Source organism: Candoia aspera, chromosome 1 (assembly GCF_035149785.1).
Source record: "Candoia aspera isolate rCanAsp1 chromosome 1, rCanAsp1.hap2, whole genome shotgun sequence".
NCBI lineage: Eukaryota > Metazoa > Chordata > Lepidosauria > Squamata > Boidae > Candoia > Candoia aspera.
The window spans coordinates 184840219-184854314 of NC_086153.1; positions in this window are offsets into that span (position 1 = coordinate 184840219).

Consider the following 14096-nt stretch of genomic DNA (forward strand, 5'->3'; position numbering starts at 1 on the left):
CTATATTGTTTATCTGCTATCGATGTTTTGAGCTCATATAAATATAGAAGAGGGGCCAGCAATGCTATGCATACCTGTTTACTGAAGCCCACTCTGTTCAGAGGAACGTACTGGATAGGCTTGCGTGCCCATCCGTATTGCATTGCATTGCATTCTACCTCAATCACTGAAGTGACAGTAGGCAGCTGGCATACTTGAGTTAAAACAATAAAAACAATACAAATAACAATACAAATAATACTACATTACCACACATCAGGGAGGGCACGATATACTACATCAGCAAAGGATAAAACTATCATGCTAGACTACCAGGGAATGAGGTATTGCTGTTGGGTGGTCCCAAAGGATAGTATTTAACTGCAGCAGAGGGGAAAAATGTGAAATTTTCTGCCTTCTCTTCCCAATTACCTTGATGGAGATTCAGCACTAGGCAATCTTTGAAGCATTGAATGCTAGATGCCCTTTTATGTTAAGGAAATCAAGTTATATGTATGCACACAGGAGCACGTTCAGTGGCTTCAGGAGTCGTCCCAGATGACCCCAGAAAGGTCTTCTTTGTTGAAGTGGCATTTTTATGGATAATGAGGCCCTTCTCACATCCAGAATGGGAGAGGAATAAGGGAAGGAAAGCCAGTGAGCCTCTTGATGCTAGATACTGTATGTGCATTGGCAAAATTTAAATCCAAGTTGCCTGGTTTAAACATCACAGGGAATGCTGATTTAAGGCACCAAGATACTGTCACTAACCCTAGAAAAGGAGGAACACATGGCTTGCAACAGGATGAAAAGCAGAATCTTTATAAGCCTGAGATGGTGCGTTCAGAACTGGGCCACAGTGTTGTCGAATGGTCCTGCATCTGTTTAAATCTGCATCAGGCTTTGTGAGAAGGCTGCATTTTTAAGAGTTTACTTTCAGTTTTAACTACAGGAGTGTTTTGTCAAGCAGCTGTTTATTAGTACAGTGTTGTTCAGAGCCATATTTCTTCAATTGAGCAGAAAGCATACTAGATTTGAAAAGATTTGAAGTAATGAAGAGCTGTCTTCCTCATCTCTCTCCCAGAGAGGTTTACTATTGTTTTTCTAACAGGGTTTTCTTTCCAAACATCATTTCCCCTACGTTGCTTGTCTTTTGATACATGTCAGAAGAGAAGCAGATGAGTTCATTAAACAGTTGTTTTGCTGAGTCAGTGAAACCGCTTCCCACTCGTCTCCCACCAGATTTAGTCATCATCGTATTGGAACAGAAATAGAACACTTCTTATTAAAAACATTCTAGCAGCCTGTTTGGGTTTGAATGAGCCATTCCTATGTGGGTATGTCTGCCCAACCTAACATTTTAAAACTCTCAGCCTATATTCCCTGACCATGCTAAGCAATGGCTTGCTTAACTCAGGGTTTTATTGACTAAATTACAATTGGTTGGATTCATACAACTGTCATGGCGTCCTGACAACAACAGGCAAACACATTTTGGCTTAACACAAGGTGTGAAAACATTCAGTCATAAGAAACGTGTTGAAAATCTCAGAACATTTTATTTTTTGCCTGATATTCTATCTGGTGCTTTTTTCTACATTCAAATCTAGCAAAAATGACCTCTAACCATAAGCCCCAAATCTCTCATGACAGCTTAGTGAATTGTGTGAATTAGGTCTTAAAAGTGACTACATTTAAGTAAGGCAAACTCTGCCAGTATATCCTAATGGGGCGTAAAGAGGATTTTTTAAAATGTAAATGTTGAATTGGCTTTTGGCAAAGGAATTGGTAGACATTACTAGACATTACCAGTAGTCACCTCAACTACCCGCTGGGGGCCATGGGTCCCTTCATGAGTTTGCCACTATACACACTGCTGAGAATCTGTGACGAATAAAGAATTATCCTAAACCAGGGGTAAAAAAATGCAGGATTGGTGGGGGCTTTTGCAGCTCACCAACATCTCTTTTGCAATCCCTAAAAAAACCCTTACGGTGTGGGAACCAGAGATTTTTGACTTTACTATTGCATTTTGTGAGTTTGGGTGGTGGTGGTGAAGAAGCAAACAGGTTGCTGTAAGCCTTAAAGGTGTGTAAGGCACCTGTTTTCCTCTTAAAACATTTAATTTTTCTTCCCTCCCATCCCCTCTCTGGTCACTTTTAGAATACAGCCTCTGCTATGCTGTGCAAAGCCTGGTGTGGCCCTGAAGCTGAAGGAAATTACACACCCCTGTCTAGACTAACAGAATAACAAATTTACTTCTAGTCCTTTGCTTTTTGTCTAAATTAATATTTGTCATCCTGCCTGGGTTTGGGGGAGTGAATGAATAAATCTGACAGATAAGTGACTAACAAAAAATTACTAATACCCGTTTGAGTCTGGATAGACAAAAACAATTTGTGGTTAAGTGCAGCTCTTGTGAGCAATCATTTCTATATCACAGAATAGTTGTAAAATCACATTTCTGGTGCGGTTTGCTCGGTGGTTGAGCATGGCTGCAAAATGAGGCGGCACAGTTGGACTCTGTTTCCAGACAATAAATGCTGAGGTATTTATATTTGTTCTGTGTTAAGTTCTGTTACCCAGCTGAAACTGGTAATTAAGGAAAGGTTTGCTGAGGCCAGATTCCTATTCTTATTGCCATAATAATTGAAAGGGACAAATTCTTGACAGGTGATTGGGTTACTATTATTACAGCAAAAAAGGCTGGAATCCTAGTATACCCACTTACTTGGGGGAAATGGAGCTCCATTCATTACATCTGAGTAGATAGCACAGTGGAGGTTTTCATAGACCAGAATCGACTTGATCAGATGCAGAAAGTTATTAAAAGGTACTCAGTAAAGTTATCTCTTGTCTTGCCCAATTTGTTGCCCAGACACAGCAGTTGCCTCCAAATTCATTTACAGTAGTTATTAAATTTGACCCGCAGCAGCTGACAAAATCATCCAGTACATTAAAATGTCCGTGGTATAATATTAATATTTTTTTTCAAGGTAAAACTTGCAAAAAGGATGCCTATCACCACATACTGTAGATTAAAAACAACTAGAGAAATAATAGAATATATAAAATCAATGGATAAGTACATAGCAATGGTCACAACAGATGCTTTTCTAAATAATTCTGTTTGAAGCACTTGTTTATGAAATGTTAATAAAATGGGAGCCAATTCTGTATAAAGGGGAAGGGTATTCCATAAAATAGGCACAGCAACATGGAAGCAGCACTCCCTAGCCTCCACCCCCTTTACCTTACAAAAGTGGGGTACCACAAAAAGGTTTTCCTGGAACATCTGTGACATGTGGGTTGAGACTGATTGGAGAAGACAGAGCTGGAGATACCTTGGAGTCAAGCCATATAGGGCTTTAAAGGTCAAAAACAGCACATAAGAATTGGCAATGAAGATATCAAAGTGGTGGATCGCTTCTGGCTTTTAGGATCAATACTAAAGGAACAAACAGTCAAGAAATATGCTGCAGACTAGGACTTGGTAGAGCAGCCATGAAGGCCTTGGAAAAGCTATTCAGATGCCGTGATTTGTCTATCCTACAAAGATAAGAATTGTGCAAGCCATGGTATTCCCTGTGATGCTCTATGGAAGTGAAAGTTGGGTCTTGAAGGGTTCTATCCTGAAGAAGCAGAATATTGATGCTTTTGAACTTTGATATTGGAGAAAACTCCTGAGAATACCTTAGACAGCCAAGAAAACAAACAAATGGATCAGTCAAACGAATCAACCCAGAGTTCTTACTTGAGGCACAAATGACTAGGCTCAGATTATCCTACTTTGGACACATTAGCTAGCTCCCTGGAGAAGGCTCTAATGTTGGGAAAGGTGGAAGGAAAGAGAATGACCATCCATTGACTGGGTGAATGGGCTCAGTTACAGTGGCAATGAGTGCACCCTTGGGAGAGCTGAAGGACCGGGTTAGGGACAGACTGTCATAGAGAAACTTTGTATGGTTGCTAGAAGTCAACACAAACTTGATGGCACATAGTCATTACATGCCTGATCACCCTATGAAGTGACCAACAATAAGAATATTGAACATAAATAATTTTTTAAAAACCCTGCCAAGAACTCTCAGTGGTTAAAATGCCATTTTCTGTTTTATAGTGCCATTTCTGTTTTTAATATGTGGGAGAAAAGAGAGAAACAACATTCCATGGAAGTGTAGGAAGCAAGATTGGCAGTAAATCTCAAATGGTGGTTGTTAGATGAATTCATGTTTATTATGATTGAACAATGGGAGAATATGTGGAATAAAGGTATGAATTTTACTTTGAATTATAATTTGAAAGATAATTTTTATAAAATGATGTACTGTTGGTATTTAATTCCTGATAAGCTGTCTAAAATGTATAATGGGGTATCACGTGTTTGTTGGAAGTGTTTACCGGGTGAAGGAACTTTCTATCATTTATGGTGGACTTGTGGAAAAGCTATGAAATTCTGGAATCAAATATATTATTATTCAAAAGATTCTCAAAGTGGACTTACAATTGAAACCAGAGCTGCTTCTCTTGGGTTTGATGGACCAACAGTTTGTTCTTATATATGATAACAGCAAGACTCTTAAACGCTCAAAGATGGAAGAATGCACAAATTCCCTCAATGGAAGATTGGATGATTAAGCTAATGGAATTGGCACAAGTGTCTAAACTGACAGCACTGAAGAGAGAAAATACTGTAACTGGATTTGTTTCTATCTGGAAGCTGCTTTTGGACTATTTGCTTGCAACGCAAAAAAATGAAGTTTTGATTTTGGGTTTTGATGATTAAATGGTTTGATTTTAGAGAAATAATGTTACTAAATGTTTAATTAATAGTAAGACATTAACTTTTATGTACTTTTATATCTGTGTTGGAGAAGGTCAGAAGCCACCTGTCTTACGTTTTTCTGTCTATTTCTGCACTTAGTTTCTTTTTTTAGACTTGTATTCTATCTGTCCTATATTCTGTGTTTTGTGTTTTAATTATATCTTGAAAAATTAATAAAGCTTTATAAAAAATGAATTCATGTTTAAATAACAGATAAAAATGTTTCCACTTTATTCCTTATTAAAAAAACAAAAGCCACATAAGTCTGTGTGACCAGATTAGCATTAGGAGGCAGTCCCAGCTCAGTGGTATGAGATCTACTGGTTTCTTCAAAATCACTGATTTCTTGGTAGGAAGTTTATTAACAGGGGAGGTTATCATGGGTAGGCATGTATCATGCGGAGACAGACTCAGATAGAAAGCAGCCTTTGAAACAGGATTAGTGTTAACTATAATCTTAATACCACTCTTGAAGAATTCATGGTGGCCAATAGCTATTGGTTTCTTCCTTCTCAAGACCAGCAGATTTATTCAAATACTGAGAAACAATTTGGAAACAAAGTACTGATGTCAATACTGAGAAACAAAACCAGTTTGGTGTTGTGTTTAAGGTGCTGGACAAGAAACTGGGAGACTATGAGTTCTAGTCTTCTTGTAGGCATGAAAGCCGTCTGGGTGATTTGGGGCCAGTCACACTCTCAGCACAACACACCTCACAGAGTTTTTGTGGGGAAAACAGGAGGCAGGAGCATTATGTAAGCCACCTTGAGTTGTACAAATTAAGGCAGGATATAAATCCAGTAATAAAACAAATTCAGTTGCATGTCCTAAAAGTAGGGAATTAGGGTTGATTTTTTTCCTGAAGTGCCCAAACCCTGGTCTCAATGTTTTGCCTGTGAACATACAAACATCCCTAGATATTTCCCTCTGGGCTTCTCCCTTTTCCCCACATTATATTATGATTTAAATAAACTCAAGCTGTGTGGACAACCATTTTTATTCCCTGGAAATATAGGTGGGCATTCAAATAGCTGGAACTTAGCTTTCCATTATACTCAGCCAAACTGCCCTTAAAAGGAAAGAGCGGATGGGGCACAACTACCCGCCAACCTTTACATTGGATATCATTTCTTTGGCAAGCTATTTGATTGTGACTAATTACACTTTTATAGAAGACATTTTTCTACAGTAGTTCCTCATATTTCAAAATGTGGCCCCAAACGTTAGACTCTGCAGCCTAGCTGATGCATTTACAGCTAGTTACATTATTAAAGGGATGTCAAACACATCTGGATGCAAGAGATTTGCAAATGCAAAGGTGTGAGTGAATGAGCATCAGAGCATCGAATTATGAGATCAGTAGGGCAGTAGTACTGAGAGTGCTGTCAGCAGTAACTCCCTATTCCTCAAGATCAAGTAACAGCAAAGAAGGGGAGCAGGCAAAAACATCGGTGACCGTGGTCCTGTCAAAACATATTTTGTTGGTGATGGGACTGGTAGTCAAAGTCTTAGGATCCCTTGCAGGAAAATAAGTCCCATACCCAAAAGGAAAAGGTATTCCATCAAGGGTCTCCCTCCTTTCCCACTAAGCATTACCAGTGAGCAGGTAAGCAACCACCAATCAGTCTTCAGTGTGGGCTAGGGAGGTGAGTGTTGACAGATGATCAGACTGACAGATTTAGCCATCTGTCAAAACTTGTGGGTGCATTTGAAGGAAGTCTGAATATCAGCTGATGCCCTTTTGGACATGGGTTTAACACTAACCTAGAAGACAGTAAATCCATGTTCAAAAGTGGCCAGAACAATAGTGACAGGCGGGGGAGAGTCATATCATGAAGTACAGAGAACAGGTTCACTCTCCATCAGGTATGCCTCCCAATCACCTGTCAGCTGCTGTTCAGGATGATCCAGATTTCTGAGCCAAGGATCAGCTCAGCATTCTTGCAGTATAGGAGTCTGCCCAATGTCAAGCCGCTTTCATCGGGGCACCATCAAGGAAGCAAGAATCTCAAGAGACTTCAATAAAAAAAAATTGGAGATAAGATATAGAATCTTCGAACACGTGGTAAGAACCATCTCAGTTTTATTACTGAGTTCATTAAGGTAGTGTCTCTTTGAAAGTTTTGAATCTCTGATTTTCTGCAACCAGGACTGAGCTATTTATCAGAAGTCACTAACAAACTCTGCCATCTATTATGTCCAGATTTCCTACCATTTCTTTCTCAGCCTCTTCAGTCGCTCATATCTGACCTGAAAGATCCAAGCTTCTCCACTGCTGAAAGCAAATGGCCCTGAAAAACAGTGCCCAAGGACTGAGGACAAGAGAGTGTACCCTTACTAGCCTAAAGTGGCTACTAGCTGCTAGGCTGATCCTTCCTCCTAAGGATCATCTGACTGTGACTCTGCCCAAATGGTCAGTGAAATATGTCAGATTGCGTCTCTGAAAAAACTGCTACCACTTGTTGCCTTCTACCCACTACTAACAGCAGAACAGCTAAGGATGACGTTAGCTATTTCAGGTATGGACTGGGAACAAGATGAAGGCAAAATAATGATATGGCAGAAAAAAAGAGGTCACTTGGGCATGTTCTTGCTATGGTTAGGTGCAAAATCTGAACAGTACAGGAAAAAAGGATTCTGATTTCCATCCAATCATTCAAACATTAACCCCTCCTCAACAGCGTAATGTCTAAGGAGCACACATTTCTGCTCTATCTTGCATTTTGACAACTGCTTTGATTCCTATTCATTTGCTGGACTGAAAAGGAACAATTGTGTATTTCCTGCTCTTTCCTTTCCTTTGTTCTAAATTCTAGGAAGAATAAATGATTCATCAAAACTTCACCAAAGGCAGGAATCAGAAGTCAGACTCACATGCAATTCCATCGTCTTTTAAAATGGAACAGTGACTCTCCTCTGTTATGTTAGATCTGTATCAGGCCCTTAAGCTTATTTTCCCTGAGGAAATGTCCAAATATGCCCAAGATTCATTTAGGTGTTTTCCTGCAATTGTCTAAAAATAGTATGCAAAGTAATATAAATTAACAGCAACTGTGGCAAGAGGGGAAAATACTGAGAGATGCTTGACCAAGAAGGGAAAATACTGACAGATGCTTGACATATTTGCTATATAGAACCTTTGGTTATTTACAGAAAAACATGTGCATAAACTTGTATGTTTATGACTCGGTAATGAAGCTGGATTAAAATCTCTCTCCTGTTGCTATTTTTAGTTATTCATGAAAAAGGCAGTTAACACAATACAATCAATATGAAAAATACAGATGCTGTGAGATCAAGTCCAAACATGTACTTTTACAGTGAGCAGAAAATGCCATGTGAGCTGGCTTCACTTTTTTTTATGCTGAAGTGGGTTTCCATTTTTGTGTCATAACAGCTGCCAAACATGCCTAACTATGTCCCGCCGGCTGTATTTCCACCATCAATGCTGCTTTACCAAGAGAACTATCAAATTAATACATTTTGCATTCATGCATACAATTTATTTTACAGAGAAAAGCAGGTTTGGTTTTTTTTGAAACCAGGGGAATACAGTGATTCATAGCAGCACATTAATGCTTACCCCAGATTTGCAAGTAGTTGCCTAGTCAACTGTGATAAAAAAAAAATCCTCAAGCTGATGTATAGCCAAACCCTCCCTCTTATCTTTTGTAGTATGATTACTATCAGATGTATGTATAGGCAATGAACTACAGAAAATGTCGCTTAGTTCCTTGCTTGCAAGACATGTGTATCCCATTTTATAGTTTTCCCCTCTTCAGTTGTATTTGGGCATGATGTACATTCAAATGAAATGAACAAAACACATCTGATTTTTTTAAAATTCAAGAAATCTTGTTCTGCTGCTGGTCTTACTTAAAAACAAACTGAAAGAAGTGATAAAGGTGTATTAGTTGATATATTACTCTCTGTTTGTTGTGAGTGAGGCTATGATAGAAAATATACATGGTGGGAGGCCAATAAACAATTTATTAACAAGTGGTGCTTTAAAGAGCAAGAACTGTCCTGAAACGTTTTGAAGAGAGGGGGTTAAGGGTAGAAAACATCTGACAGTTAAATTATTTTTTAGTTCTCTGGTATGCCTGGCATGTAGATTTCAGAGATATAAGCTGTTTTCCCATATCATCAGTATAATCTCATGTTTTCCTTCAGTTTCATGAAATAATTTTGTGGTAGATTACAGTAACTGTACCTTAAGCAGGATTATTTTTGTTTACACATTGTTTCCAAAATTATATCAGGATATAAGTCATTTTTTTTACATTGGAACATTACTCACATGTTCATTGGAATCTAATGCCTCATGTTCATTGTGATTCCTTAGCTATTTCTGGTGAGCAGGTGTGTGTATTTTTAAACAACGCTGGATTGTACCCACTTACCTTTTCATTTTGTAAGAATGCTATGGCGGTCTCTGTGGCATTCAAGTTTATTCTTGAAAGGTGTCCACCAACACTGGAGATTCCAGTTATAAACAATGTGCCACTGATCTTGAAACTTACTTTACTATAATAGACTGGAACTTCTTTTTCTATGTATTCTCAAACAAAAAGGCATAAAAATAAATACATTACATAAAGCACAGCAGAAAATATTTATTCAAACTATGAATATCCCTGTTAAAATCTATTCTTGGTTTGCATCCAAAATTATCAATAGACTATCTCTCTGGGTTTGGACATTCTGAACAAGCTACATCAGTGGAATCAATACCTTAGAAATTCTCTAATGCGCCACATATTTTTAATCCAAATTTTATACATAACAGTATATGTGGACTTTACTGTTTTCAGTTTCCTCATTCTTTATCCTTCTTTCCACAATTAACGCACAGAAGTAATTTGGTAAAGCTGTATAAAATAAGCCCTTACTAGCAGAGCACGGATGATATGCTGAAGATCTCAGGTTCAGCTAAAAACCACCACAATGGAGTATAACGGTGATGAATTATTTATTGGCATCTATTGTGAATCCACTTCCATAAATTTTATTCTTAAAAGTAGCTTTAAATAATGTTGTTTGCCATCTAACATTATGGGTGGGAAATATACCTGTTTGTAAATCCTGGAGAGCTGCTGACAATCAGGTAGCCTACATTAAACAAAGTTGAGTTATGCTCTGATTTGATACAAGTTAGCTTCCTAAATGTTAGCTTCCTAACATTCCTAAAGGATGTTCAAACTATCGAACAGTGGCACTCATTTCACATGCCAGTAAGGTAATGCTCAAGATCCTGCAAGGTAGACTTCAGCAATTCATGGAGCGAGAATTGCCAGACGTACAAGCTGGGTTTAGAAAAGGCAGAGGAACTCGGGACCAAATTGCCAATATCCGCTGGATAATGGAAAAAGCCAGGGAGTTTCAGAAAAACATCTATTTCTGTTTTATTGACTATTCTAAAGCCTTTGACTGTGTGGACCATAATAAATTGTGGCAAGTTCTTACCAAGTCATCTTGTTTGCCTCCTGAGGAATCTGTATAACGACCAAGTAGCAACAGTAAGAACAGACCATGGAACAACGGACTGGTTTAAGATTGGGAAAGGAGTACGGCAGGGCTGTATACGCTCACCCTACCTATTCAACTTGTACGCAGAACACATCATGCGACATGCTGGGCTTGAGGAATCCAAAGCTGGAGTTAAAATCGCTGGAAGAAACATTAACAATCTCAAATATGCAGATGGCTGAAAGTGAAGAGGAACTGAGGAGCCTTATGATGAAGGTGAAAGAAGAAAGTGCAAAAGCTGGCTTGCAGCTAAACCTCAAAAAAACCAAGATTATGGCAACCAGATTGATTGATAACTGGCAAATAGAGGGAGAAAACGTAGAGGCAGTGAAAGACTTTGTATTTCTAGGTGCAAAGATTACTGCAGATGCTGACTGCAGTCAGGAAATCAGAAGACGCTTAATCCTTGGGAGAAGAGCAATGACAAATCTCAGTAAAATAGTTAAGAGCAGAGACATCACACTGACAACAAAGGTCCGCATAGTTAAAGCAATGGCATTCCCAGTAGTAACATATGGCTGTGAGAGTTGGGCCATAAGGAAGGCTGAGCGAAGGAAGATAGATGCTTTTGAACTGTGGTGCTGAGGAAAATTCTGAGAGTGCCTTGGACTGCAAGAAGATTAAACCACTCCATACTCCAGGAAATAAAGCCAGACTGCTCACTTGAGGGAATGATATTAAAGGCAAAACTGAAATACTTTGGCCACATCATGAGAAGACAGGACACCCTGGAGAAGATGCTGATGCTAGGGAGAGTGGAAGGCAAAAGGAAGAGGGGCCGACCAAGGGCAAGATGGATGGATGATATTCTAGAGGTGACGGACTCATCCCTGGGGGAGCTGGGGGTGTTGACGATGGAGAGGAAGCTCTGGCATGGGCTGGTCCATGAAGTCACAAAGAGTCGGAAGCTACTGAATGAATAAACAACAAAAAAAGCTTCCTATGAATTCAGAAGTGAACCTCCATCTGAAACATTATTTTTACAGTAAAAAAAATCTTCATTAAAGTCATCTGTGACAGTGAAGCCAATATTCTCAAACCTACAATTGACCATAATTATATGTGCCTCTAAAGATGTGTAGCACAGACATACCTGAAATATTACTATTCTATACATTTACATAATGGAATATCCATAATAATTAGAAATTCCTCATGAAATGTTTGCAAAGCCTTTTTCATTTGTTTAAATCTTGATGATGTAGCAAGAAGACAGCCATTTATTACTGTTAGCTTTAGATTCTGGTAAATAACACATTCTCCAGAATCTGTTCTATGCAACAAGATTTCAAGAAGTACTTTAGGCTTCATAGCAAAGCACAAACTGTTCTTCTTTGTTTTAACAAGAGGTCTGCCAACTGTCAAGTAGTATTTGGGAGGTGGAGAGTGGCGGGGGAGGGGGGAGAAAAACCTTGCTTCCTTGAATAGACAGTAATAGGTCCATAGGGCTTAATATTATGGTCTTTCATTGCACATGGGTCTTATTGCTCTTTTTTGGTTATCGATTAACAGGCTTAGATTTTACAACCTAGCAATGGGAATGAAGCTCTGCAAAACAGCAGTACTAGGTTTCCTCCCCCTCCAATTTTTAAATAACAGGGAAGCAGGGGAGGAATTCTACACTCACAGTCACTCTCTCCAGTATTTCATTAATTATTTATAACATTTGTAACAGCAGCAGCAGCAAATATCTATGGGATAAATCCTCAAACTTACATTTCTTGGATTCCAGTATAATGACTAATAAGCAATAATTAAACTGAAGGAAACTTTTTGCACACCAGTGTGCACGCCACTGAAATGGCAATTAGAGTAAAATCGGCAGGATAATGGTAAATGATCATTTTCTTATTTTTCTACACAGATCCTGTGCTGGTTATATAAACAAGCCCTTAGAAAATGTGAAAAATGTAGAGTTCTTTACTGTATTTGTTAAAAGCATTTTTTCCTCTTTGTTGCAAATACAATATGCACTATAGGCAGATTCAGCCAAAGCCTGAACTAGCTTAGAGGGTAGAAATTTCAGGGTGAAATGAATCAGTTTTATGAAAAGCATACTGGAGAAAACATCTGCCTCAGCCTACGGTACTTTAGAATTAGTCTGCATATACACTATGGCTTTGAGATGAAGAAGTGCTGCATGAGTCAATATTAACACAGGGCAAGCTGTTTGGGGACACGAGATGATTTTTAACCACTTCATCACAACACTTTTTCATGGCTGTTCTCACCAGCGCAACAAAATCCACTCAATCAATATTCATGGATATGGGCACTGAATATTTACTGAAGCAACAGACAACAATTTAAAGCAAACATATTACCTTGAAGACAGAAATAACTGGTTGTGACCGTAACTGGTTGTGTCTGCTGTATTTTTAAGTAGAATTAGCTTTCTTTGGGCAATATACAGTTTAAATGTGAAGAGGCTAATCAAGACTTAGATTGCAACAGAGGACTATCAATTAAAATTGGTACTCTCCATGCTAGAGTCCCAGTGAGGACTGGGTCCTTGGTATGTACGTACCACACACACATCGATGAATTAAACATTTAAATTTATATTAGGCCAAATTAAATGCTAATTTTAAAAATGTAAGCAACTTTTAGAACTATTATTAAAATGTATAAAAGGAAACTGCCATTTTACTAACTCTAATTAACATTAGTGGTACTGAAGTGGGTATACGGATGTACACACACACATATATAAACGTGTCAACAATCCACAACAGCAAACTGGAAGACAAAGGAAAAATCAGAGAATGGATATAAATCAGACATAAAAAATTAAAGATAGAAAAATATTCCAAGAGAAGTTTTCGTTTTACAAGAAAAATGATGCCACTTTGTTTTCTAACATAAAAGGCTCCCATGTATTTATTGACTATGTCAGTGTTATTTGTGCTACAGAAAATAGGCAATATCAATTTCCTTTTTTAAGTTGTACAACTGATACTGAGTATTCCTACTATCAAGTGTGTATTTGTTGCAATTTATCTGAAACATCCAATGCTGTTAAGCCTGTAACTGACATAACAGGCCTCGTTCTACAAGCTGACATGCTGGCTATGCACGGAAAAACAATTCACAATACTGAACTTGCTGACATGAGTCAATGAAAACCTCTGTCCACACTGCTACAGCACAGATCCCTTTGTGTTGACCAGGTACATGCACAACATACTCATCAATGTGCTTCCCAGTTGATACAACATACATCCTTCAGTATTCAAGCACAACAGCAGCACCATTCCATACTGAAATATACTGAGAGAGATCAGAACTGCCCACTTCACTGCCTAATGCCAGTTACCCAGGCAAATTTGTTTGACTGCACCTTAAGTTCACATAGCCAATCAGCTCTTGAAATCTTACTTTCTAATATGCCACTCCAGTTCATTGCTGTTGAGGGTCCCTAATCTCACAAGAATTGTATTTATTGATCAACTAGTTTTGTATCATATAAAGCATATCAGGTATATGAACACTAAAGACTTGGCTGAAAAGGAAATGACGTTAACATTCAGAACTCTTCTTGGCTCAAAGCACCGTAGAAGTTACAAGTTGCTTAAGGATGAAATGGGCATGTATGGAATGCCCATCCTTGCACAGATAGTCCCCTATAGGGACAGCAGGTAAAAGGATAAGCAATTGCAGAAGCAGACACCCACTAGCTCTTCATAATTCCTCATAACTATATTTGTTTCACCTGCCTACACCATAAACCTATGTATTTTTGTCCATAAATAAGTCTTACTGT